Raw genomic sequence first — 12182 nt, forward strand, 5'->3', positions numbered from 1 at the left:
TTTGAATTTGATACGGATTCCCAATCTGAAGAAAGGGAAGAAGTTGTCAAGATGCTAAGGAACATCTCTGAAGAAAGGGAAGAAGTTGTCAAGATGCTAAGGAACATCTCTGAAGATGGTGGAGACGTAAACGCTATGCAATGAATCATCATAAAAGGCTACAAGAAAGAACCACTACTGCCCAATGGCTCCAGTACATGGGTGCAGTTGACTTACATCAAAAGTTTATAGACGATTAGGGAGAAGAGTTACAAAAGTTTGAGTATTGTAGACCACCCCCAATTGATATAGCTAAGGTGGAAGTCTCTGATGAACCAAGACCAAGCTACTCCGCTCTAGAAGGAAACAAAATCGTGAACTCACACAAAAGGAACAAGAGGCTAAAGTTGCAGCTACCAGCTAATGAAGGAAAGGAAAATGAGCCTGATTTGTGCCTAACACCTGAGCATTACAAGTCATACAAAATAGGGGAATGCATGTTAGTGTTTGATAATGCTAAACATAACCCCACAAAGTGAGCCTGGAGGAGTCTATGATGGGCTTGTAGAGGTCAAGGAAGTAGACCTGCCTGAACCAGGGGAAGATCCTAAACTTGTCTACATAGCCAAAGACTTAAATAAGGCCAAGGAGGTTGAACTTGTAGCTCTCCTCAAGGATTATAGGGATTTATTTGTGTGGACATACCATGATAACCAATGCACTAACCACATTCCAAAGCCTTATGATGAATACCACTTTTTTAAGGACTTCTTAAGAAAGTTTTTTGAAGCTTTCTTGGATGATTTGTGAATTCATTCGTCTTGGAAAGAGAACTTAGATTGCCTAAAAAAGGTGTTTGAAAGGTGTAGATTTTATTGCATATCCTTAAACCCTTACCAATGCCAATTTTAGGTGAAACACGGGGTTGTTCTTGGGCATATAGTGTCCAAAAATGGTATTTCCATTGATGAGAGCAAAATCAAGGTCATCTTGGAATTATCTCACCAACCAACTACAAGGGAGTCCAGAGATTCATGGGCCATGTCGGCTACTACCATCGGTTTATTCTTTTCTATGCCAAAATAGCTCATCCTTTGTATAACCTATTGATTGTATTTATATAGACCGAGGAGTGTCAACAAGCTTATGATGCGCTGAAGCAAGCCTTGGCAGTGCTCCAATCTTGCAAACACCTAATTGGGATCTCATCTTTCATGTGCATATTGATGTCTCTAACTTCACAATCGGATGTGTCCTAGAACAGCCAAGGAAACATAGATTGGACTATCCTATTAGTTTTGCAAGTGGCAAACTAGATGAGGCTGAAATCCACTACACCACCACTGAGCGTGAAGTGTTAGCAATGGTTTATGCTATAAAGAAATTTTGGCATTACCTTCTTGCTAAAAAAAATTATTTTCTATGTTGACCATTAAGCCTTGTTGTATCTAGTAAACAAACCATTCTCCTCCACAAGAAGGATCACAAGGTGGTTATTGATTCTTCTTGAGTTTGATTTCATAGTAGTTGTGAGGCCTGTCAAGAAACATGTCATGGCAGATCATCTATCTCGCTTACCTAATGGCGAAGCACCAATTGGGGTTAATGACGAGTTATCGAATGCTACACTATTCAAGGTTGAGGCTATTCCAAAATGGAGTGAGAAAATCGTTAGCTTTTTGGCTAACGGTTTTCCAGAAGGAAAGGAAATAAGGAAATATTTAGAAAGAAAGTTGCTAAAAGAGAGTGCACCTTACCAACTTATTCCCAGAACTCTTTATAGAAGAGGTAAGGGATGACATAATAAGACGTTGCCCCAAGGAGGATGAATACTTATACATCATCAAACAAGCACACTAAGGGGTGGTTGGTGGACACTTTGCAGGCGACGTTACATCAAGAAAAATACTCCAATCGGGGTATTGGTGGATCATGCTCTTCAAAGATTGTGCACTATTTTTCAAAGGGATGTAACGAGTGCCAAAACAATGTGCAAAGCCAAAGAAGAAGGACATGATGCCACTGCATCCTATCAGAGTCAACCAACCTTTCAAAAAATGGGGCTTAGATTTCATTAGTCCTATTATTCCTAGTGCACGTGGCACACAAGCATGCTTCATCATTGTTGCCAAAGATTATGTGACCAAATGGGCTGAAGCAAGAGTTTCACGAAAAGTGGATGCCATGGCGGCTACTAAGTTTCTCTAAGAGAATATCATTATATCCTTTAGATGTCCATTGAGCTAGTGAGTGATCAAGGTAAGCATTTTATCAGTGATGCAATCAAAAATCTCACTAGCACATTCATGATCGCTCACCATAAGTCAACACCATATTACCCACCACCACAGGAAAATGACCAAGTAGAGAGCACCAACAAGGTTCTTATTTCAATAATGACAAAGACTATTGAAGTTCGACGCATTGACTGGGAGTCTAAGCTCACAACAACTTTATGGGCCTATCACACATCATACAAAGTTACAATTAATTGCATGCATTTTAGAATAGTGTATGTACTTGAGGTAGTAATGCATGGGAGTTCATGATACCCAGCTTAAGGGTAGCCATAAGTGAAAATCTTGATGTTAATGAATTGGTTGACTGGCTATTTATTTTAGAACAACTCACCAAGGAGCAACAAATTGCAGTGTGCAAAACATGTTGACAGAAAAGAATCAAAGAAAGAAGTAGTTTGATAGAAATCTCAAGGACGAGGAGATTGAAGTAGGAGATCTTGTACTTATGTATGGGGTCCGCAGTGATGAAAAGAAAAAGCCTAAATATACTGGAAAGGTACCATTCAGGGTTTGTAAAGTTACCCCACAAGGTACTATATGTGTTGATACTCTTGACGGATTTGAAATTGTTGGTTTCCTTAATGGAAGTAAGTTTTAAAAATACTATGGACCTCTTACCAAAGAATCGTTATGTGCTTCAAATGAAAAAAAAGCCGCCAAGGAAAGGGTCACTTAAAAGGAGGCATAAGCCCAAGAGAAGGCAAGAGAAAGATGAGCCAAACTACAAAACGACGAGAAGGAAACCTTACACCCGCTACACAAGCCTTTGTGGGCAAAGTTGAAGGAGACACACAGGAGCACATAGTGCCCCTACTACGAACATCCATTAAATTGCCTAGTCCTTATGGTGGTAAAGTGCTTTCTAATGCATTACTTGATATGGGGGCTAGTAAACATCTAAATTCCTTCAATGCATGGAACGAGTTGGGAAAACCCCAACTCAAAAATACCTTTGTAAAGAAAGGTATCCATGGTAGAAATACTAAGGTTCTTGGGATATTACAAACACAGAGATATACTATGATGGTAGCAAGACTGGTGTGGCAGACTTCCTGGCTATGTGCCTACTAGAACATTACCTAAGCCAATAATACTTGATCGTACATGGATGAAGGGTGGAGGATGTATGATTGACTAGTCGACAGGGAGGGTCTCTATGGGTGACACCACAACTTAACAATCTACTCCTAAACCCCTGCCACCTCTCACTATTATCGAGGGTTGCAAAGAGGAGACAGATTCAACATCCACAAAATATATGGAAGCTTAAACCCCCTCCACTTCAGCGTCCAATATCCAAAAGACTCTCAATCCTTCTACCTCCACACACAAACAGACACACCTACATATGAAAAGAATGAATAAATTTGACGAGCTATAGAGTGGCAACCCACATCTACCTGGAAATGGGTTCCCAAGGATTCTCAATCCATACCACCTCAACCAACCAAGAAAGGAGAACCCTCTGTGGATTGAAAAGGGAGCCAAACTGATCCAAAACTTGTCCAAATTGGGTCAAACTAAAGTTGGAAGCCTTTAGAACCCAGTTGGACTTGGTTAAGTGGCCTCCCTCACCTATAAATAGACCATCATTCCTTTGTATTTTCATCTTTGTGAATTTACATGCCATTAATATCTTCATTTTAGTGTAATTTCTATTATCCCTCTATTTGCCTCTTCTCTTGGGAGCTTTGGAGCTTCTCGATTCTCCATCCTCTCTTGGAGACTACCCTCCCCCTCTTGGTGGCCAAGGACTTGCTTGAGGGCTTCACTTCTATCCAAAGAATCAAGCCAAAATCAAGGGTAAGCTCTAATTTAATGCTTTTTTCTATTCCTCTCAATGATTTTCTTCTTCTCAACCCCTCTAAAGCTTGAGAAGCTTTCAATGGAATGGTTTTCTCTTGAAATCAAGTTTTCCAATGATTCATAATGTTTAATTAGATTAATGCTAGTCTTTATGCTTAATTATAATATTTTCTTTAAGAAAATCTCTATTTTGGAAAGATTAATCATTTTTATGATTAGATTCTTGTTAGAAGGATGATTCTCAATGATAATCTCTTTATTTTTGTAAGATTCCTCCCTCCAGATTTTGAGATGTAAAGGTGTAAGAACCTCCCCTTATGTCTCTTGTAATCATCTCCCCCCCCCCTCATAAATAGAAAAAGACCTTGTTTTACCCTATTTTGGCTTAGAGAGAGAAAATGTCTAGAGAGAGATAATTCAAAATTGAGATATCTTTGGATACAAAAATTCTCCTAATGTCTAAAATAGATTCCCTTGAAACAAAAATTCAAAATGAACTTTTCAATGTGCATTAGGAATTAATTGAAAATGTGTATAAGGGACCTTAGCCTAAGGGTCTACATTTTTAGAAATTTTTAGATTACGGTCCAATTAAGGTTCCAATGGGCCAATAGGATTAATCCAAGTGTTGGGATGAGATAAATGCAAAGAATAAAAGATAATACCCAAAAATAAGTAAATTCTCACTTAAGATGAAGAGTGGACTGAGTACAAGGTTTATTAGTTAAAAACTAAGGTATATTAGTAAAAAAAGAGATATTTAGGTGAAATGATGCATTTTTGACACCTTGGTAAGGAGAAGGAGACTCTTGAGGTAGGCGCGTTTTACACATGTGTGCTTGGGTTTTTTAATTAAAAAAAATGTGATATTTTTATCTCTCCTCTCTCTTGGAGCAAACTAGATCAAATAGGGAGCCAAACTGATCCAAGTCTTGTCCAAATTGGGTCAAACTGAAGCTGGAAAATTCTAGAGCCCAGTTGGACTTGGTTAGTGGCCTCTCTCACCTATAAATAGACCCTCATTCCTTTGTATCTTCATCCTTGAGCTATACCATGCCAGTATTATCTTAAAATAATCATATTTTTATTATCCCTTAATTTTTCTCTTCTCTTGGGAGCTTGGAGTTTCTCTCTCTCTCTCTAACAACTCTTGAAGTTTTCTCTTCTCCTCATTGTTGGGGGCTTAATTGCTAATTGATTAGTTGGGGGCTTTATTGCTAATTAAAGAATCAAGCTAAACTTGGAGGTAAGATTAATTTTCATGGTTTTTTTTAATTGTCTCAATGAGTTTCTTCTTCTCAACCCCTCTCAAGCTTGAGAAGCTTTCAAAATGATCATTTTTATTCAAATCAAGCTTTTTCTAAGATTCGTAATGTCTAATTAGAATTAAGTTAATCTTTATGCTTAATTGTAATGCTTTCCTTAAGTAAATCTCTCTCTTAAAAAGAGTAGTCATCTTTATGGCTAAATCTTTAGCAAAAGAATGTTTCTCAATGATAATCTCTTATTTCAAAACTAAACTCTAGGCTTGATGACCTAGAGATTAAGAATTGATATTTTCATGATTTTGAGTTAGTAAAAATAATGGTTATTTCTTTTTAGATTGTTTATTGAGTAGATAAAAATTACTTTAACTCATTCTAAATGAGAAAAGGATTATCCTAACAAATTGGGAAAAGAGGAATGCTTAATTTAGCTTAATCAAGGAGAATAATCATAATTATGCTTATAATTATGGTTAAAATTATGATATGTATACATAGTTTAATATTAAGCTTAAAAGAAGAGCTTCTATCATATTTTCATTACAAGTTTTATTCTTTTAGAAAAGTTGAGAATTATCAGCTATAGCAAGAGCAACGAAGCTATGGCAAAATTTTCAGAAAAAAAATACATATCTTCTTTTTATGCATAATGCTAAAAGAGGAATTCCTACCATATTCTAGGATTAGACATCTTATGCAAAAAGAATGATTTTCATCATATTCATGAAAGAATACTTTTTTGTATTTATGCATAATTATTTAATTAAGAGAAAAGATAAATTTTTTATAAAATTATTTTTATGCATAAGAATTTTGATGTAAAAAGAGGAATTCAAGTGATATTCGGGATCCAAACAATTAAATGTTAAAAGAGGAATTTTTGGCATAATTCAAAAGATGAGTATTTATCAAAAGTGGAATTCTGTGTATTATCATTTTTATTGAGAAATATGGATAGAATTGATTTTTGTAAATCCCATGAATCTTTTATTCAAAAAGAAGAATATTGAATATATCTTATTTGAGAAATTTGAGAAAGAATGTGAAAATATCCATCGAGAAAACTTGGATAATTCTTAATCAGAAAAGAGAATCTGGAATCCCTGGGAGGATCAAGGATCCAATCAAAAAACCGAAGTTTAGATTTAATCCTCATTAATGAAGCTTAAGGAATCAAAACACAATATGTAAATGCTCTTTCTGAGTTTTTACTATAAAATGCTGATAAGGTTCATTTTTCTTTTTTAAACCTTCTACAACACTTTGATACTTAGATTTAATGGGATCGAGAAAAAGTTACCTTTGACTAAGCCAAGCAATTGGTAGAAACTTAGAAAAGTTCTATCAGTATATCGAAAGTAGAGTAGCCGTACTAGTGAATGGATGTGATGAGATGTGAATGGATGAGATGATATGTGAATGGATGTGATGAGATATGGATGGATGTAAATGGATGTGAATGTGATGTGATGATATGTGAATGGATGTGATGAGATATGGATGGATGTGAATGTGATGTGATGATATGTGAATGGGTGTGATGAGATGTGAATGTGATGTGATGATATGGGAATGGATGTGATGAGATATGGATGGATGTGAATGGATGTGATGTGGTGTGGATCCGGATAGATGTGAATGGATGTGAATGGATGTGATGTGATGTGATGTGGATCTGGATAGATGTGAATGGATGAGATGTGATGTGGATAGATGTGATGTGATGTGATGTGGACTGGTCACTAGCATCCGTTTCAACCATAAACGGTTGATTAGAATCTACTATTGTGCCAACACAGGTGCAGTAGCTATGGCAACCTTAAGACGATCGAAACTTTTTTGTTGGTTAGCACCCCAAACAAAGTTGTGACCCTTAGATTTTAATTGGGCCGTCATTGGAACCTCTAACTTAGCATAATCCTCGATGAATTTACGATAGAACCCTACCAACCCAAGAAATATTTGCAATTCGTCTAGATTGATTGGATGAGGACACTTAAGGATTGCCTCTACTTTCACAGGATCCATCTCAATTCCCGCTGTTGAGACTATGTGACCCAAATAATGAATCTCTGAGGCAAAGAACTCACACTTACTCTCTTTAGTGTAAAGTGCATTTTGCCTTAGCAAGTCAAACACTAATTATAAGTGTTGCAAATGCTCTTCCTCGGTGCGACTAAAGATCAAAATATCATCAAGAAATACTACAACTAATCAACCAAGATACGGGCATAAGACGCTATCCATAAGTGTCATAAATGTAGTTGGAGCATTAGTTAGACCAAACGGCATAACTAAAAACTCATAATGCCCAAATTTGGTACAAAAAGTTATCTTAGGTACATCCTCCATGCAGATGCAAACTTGATGATAGCTCAACCTTAAGTCAATCTTGCTAAAGTATTGCCACCTTGCAGTTGATCAAAAAGCACCTTTCAAGGTAATGAATACATATTCTTTATCGTGATTGCATTCAAACCACGATAGTCCATGCATAAATGCATAGACCCACCTTTTTTCTTCACCATTAAAATTGGTGATGCCCATGGCAAATTGCTAGGCCTAATGAAGAAATTGGCGAGGTAGTCAGCAAGTTGATGCTCTACCTCACTAGCTTCACTAGCGCTAAGCCGATATACGGAGGCTTGCAAACTGGTTTAGCATCCTTGAACACTTCAATGGCATGATGAACATTGTGCTCAGGGGGTACACTATATGGCAAGTTGCTTGGAAACGCATCATGAAATTCAAGAAAAAGACTTTACAAAATTTGAAACTTGTCGAGCGAGCTTAGGAAAAATTTGAGTTTGTTCATTTTATTATGCATTACACTAACATGTTGTTCACATATGAAAGAATTGAGAGATTTAATACTCAAACTGGAATTAAAATCACCACCACTAGCATCATCACGAGACAAAATTGAAGGAGACATGTAACACAAAAAGAGATTTTCTATTTCATGAGTAGGCAGTCCTCTTCTCGCACAGAACAAATGAGTTGAGATGGGGGCACATTGCACTCACCTTGAAAATGAAATTGTTTACCATTGACCTCAAAATCAAAAATATTATCTAGATAACTACGAGAAAGAGATGGTCCTAAATGAAACAACCATTCACGATCCAAAATAACATCATCTCTAGAAATATGCGTAACCTGAAAATCTAAGTGCGTTTCATGTCCCTGAATAATGAGTAGTAATTGCTTAACCACTGTGTCCCATACATGCTTAGCATGCCCATTAGCAAGGGATACCATGTATTTATGGTCGCTAGGGCTTTGTTGTAATTTTAATTTTTTAACCAAGTGATAATTCAAAAAGTTATGTGTAGCCCCATGGTTAATCTCATGACATGAACTCTTCGTCTATTTTGATGTGTCCATGCATCCGAACTAAATCATAAGGCCCAAAAGAGGGTACCCACATCGTAGAGGTTACAAAACACTCATGCGTGGCATCGGTATGGCATACTTGAAATTTAGAAAACTTTTGAGAAGCCTCAAGTGGCAAGACTTGCACCGTGTGCACTGCCTTATTACCGCCCTTATTGACATCCTTGCCATGGTTCTTGGGATAATTTTGTTTATTGTGATTAGCAACCATGTAAATAAATTTTTTTTTTCCTTTTAGCTCACTCATAATCTTGCAGAGACAAGAGACCCCTTAACCGCGTCACTACCTTTTTTGGCCCCCTTCCGTTTGTTCCCATTACGAAACCTTTGGACATCTTTTGGGCCTTTTTCTAATGACCTTCATTAGCAATGGACCAATACATAGGGAGTGGCCTTCATAAATTAGGGAGGTGGAATGCAAAAAGTAGGAGGGTTCCATAAAGCAAGGGGTAAGCTTCTAAAAAGTAGAGGGCTCCACCAATTTCAGCCCCATCAATCTCGTGGGTCAAAAAACCCTAAAAAATAGGATTTTTCAAAAGTGCATTTTTTCCTCTCAAACCCAACCGAACCCATATTATCAAAAAACTTATTTTTTCACCTCATATTTCTCTCCCTACACATTATTCTTCTCTCCAACATCATCCTCTTCACCTCAAATCTCCATAGCTCATTCTCTCTCTACTGTGCAACCTTCTCTCTCTCTCTCTCTCTCTCTCTCTCTCTCTCTCTCTCTCTCTCTCTCTCTCTCTCTCTCTCTTTATATATATATATATATATACTGTGAGTAGATCTTCAACCTATCTCTCTACTGTGCAACCCTCTCTCTCTCTCTCTCTCTCTCTCTCTCTCTCTCTCTCTCTTCCTTCTCTCTACTGTGCTCAGATTTGTAGCCTTCTCTATCTCTATCACGCGTGCGTACACATTCGAATCTCCTCACACCCACATCTATCTCCCTCTCCCCAACAACCTCTAATCAGTACTGTGTAACCTTCTTTCTTTCTCTCCCCCCCCTAAAACCTTTCTATAGCAGAACACACTATGGAGGGTAGTGCATCTTTGTCAAGGAGAAGGCCAAGGGACGAGGTTGGGGCTCTGCTCATGCACAATACCAGGGATGAACACGGTACGGTGCTTGGGTTGAAAAACAATTTCAAAAGGGAGATTGGGTGTATTTGCAGCCTAGTGTCACTGGACCCCATCGAGTTTGGTGTCGAAATGTGGTTGAGCACCATTAGAAGGGGCGTCTACTGGGAAAAAATAGAGGTTGACCTTTATTTACACAAGAAAATGCCATCATTGCAATAACCCTATAAAACCATAATTTTAAGAGGTCACTCACGCACGCTAATGAATTTGCAGCAATGTGATGAGCAATGGTGGATCAAATGCAAGGATCAACATGATTAGCAAGTAATTAGAAGGTGAGATTATGTTATGACCCATGTTATTTGAATAATAATCATGGTCATTTAAATTTGTATATATTTTTTATGATGCCTATTTCTCATCATGAACACGTTAGGATTGATTGATGTGATGTCAATTGATTGTTACTACTGACGTGGTTTATGTTTATGAGTTTAGGTGATGAGGTGTGCAAGGGTACCGATTTAGGTGTTGCACAGTGCGAGGGTACCGATTTAGGTGTCGCACGGATGGTGGATTGAGTCATGGCGTGTGGACACCCCCTTCACTGATGTATACCATTTTATACCCCCAGTATGGTACAGGATGGAGCTAGCTAGGTTGCATATCATGATTGTATACTCCATGCATATAGCTTTGCATTCTCCTAGTAATAGAGCTCCATCCCCTGCACACCCAGATTCAACTTTTTTATTCAGTACTTTTCATTTTGTTGGGTTTGATATTATTTTGACATCAGTGTGATGTGTGTGTGTGCATGCGTCAATTTATTGTATAGTGTACGTACGAGCATTAGTTGATTTATTTTGTAATGTGCATATGTGCACAAGTTAGATTATTGAATTAGAAAAATAGTGCAAACCTTAGAAGGTTTGAGGACAAAGGTTAATTGAGGACCAAGGCTAAAATTGAGGACAAAGGTTAATTGAGGTCAAAGATTAATTGAGGACAAAGGCTAAAATTGAGGACAAAGGCTAATTAAATGGCAAAGTCCAAATATGGATGTATACTTTATTTTTGGCTTAAAGCCTACTTTTTGGAATATATAAAAATACCCACGCGAGAAGAAGCCACGCACGTTGGGGGGGGAAGATTGCACCCAGTCTTATGTTGTGTTGCCTTGTGTTGATGGTGATGTATTTCTTTCTCTTATCCTATGTTTTGTTATATGCTTTAATTTTCAATTTAATTCAAGTAGTTGTTTTGATATTTGATATAATTTTTATGAGTCTTTTGATTATTCTCTTCAAGAAAATTAAAGGTCCGGTTGCAGTGGTATCAGAGCTTTGGTGAAATTTAATTTTCTTGAAGGCAGTCAAAAGAGGTGAAAGAGACAAAAATAGAGGTGAATTTTGGTAGATTTTGGTAGATTTTGGTAAATTTTCTTGAATTTTAATTGAAGACGAATACGTTTAGGGATTTTTCTTTATGGATGAAATAAAGGTTGTTTTTTGACCATTGGCTAATAAATCTCCATCAAGCTATTGCCCAAAGGATAAAATAAAGGTGGTAAACCATCTGAGAAACCATGAAACCTCTCTCAAAATTGAAAAGTGGTTTTGCTAAATTCTTGACCTCTTTGTGATCTGTCTGTATGGATGGGTTTCAAAATTGATAGCCAATCCTGCTTAGCGTTCCAATTGCTAAACCATTGAGGGAGGAAGCAATCTATAATAGAGGGCTGAGAATTATTCATAAGTCTCTTCAAAAATTAATTTAGTTTTTATTTAATTTTTCCTCCTCTGCGCTGCGCTGCACTGGGCGCAAATTTGAGAGTAATATATATATATATATATAATTTCCAATCTCTCTCTCTCTCTCGTACCCGGGCGGCAGTGGCAGCGGCTTCTCTTTCTCCTCGGCGGCGACGGCTGCGAATTCAGGGAGGGCATAAATTTTTTTTTCAAGCTGCGCAGAAGGCGTGCGCTGAATTCTTTTTTTTTATTCTTCTCCTTGCGCGCTGTGCGGGTAGTGTCAAGGAGAGGTTTGATAGCTTAAATTTTTAAAGAATAATATATATATATATATACAAATTGTAAATATTGAAATCATTATGCACTAATTATAATTTCCTCCAAAGCTTTTTTTTAAACAAATCTGCCCTGAACTTCATGAATTCCAAGATGATTGAATTCACCTAATCATTTCGTTTAAGCTTTTATTAAGCTTCGGTTTAACTGTATGTTGGATTTAAATTAGTAAAAAAAATCATGTTAAGTAAAGCTTTTATTATCAAGCTTAATTAAGAAACTCTTTGAGCTTTAATTTTAAAAGTACATGGATTATTTCG

The sequence above is a fragment of the Cibotium barometz genome, chromosome 13 (assembly GCF_041138505.1).
Source record: "Cibotium barometz isolate CiBa-2024 chromosome 13, ASM4113850v1, whole genome shotgun sequence".
Lineage (NCBI taxonomy): Eukaryota > Viridiplantae > Streptophyta > Polypodiopsida > Cyatheales > Cibotiaceae > Cibotium > Cibotium barometz.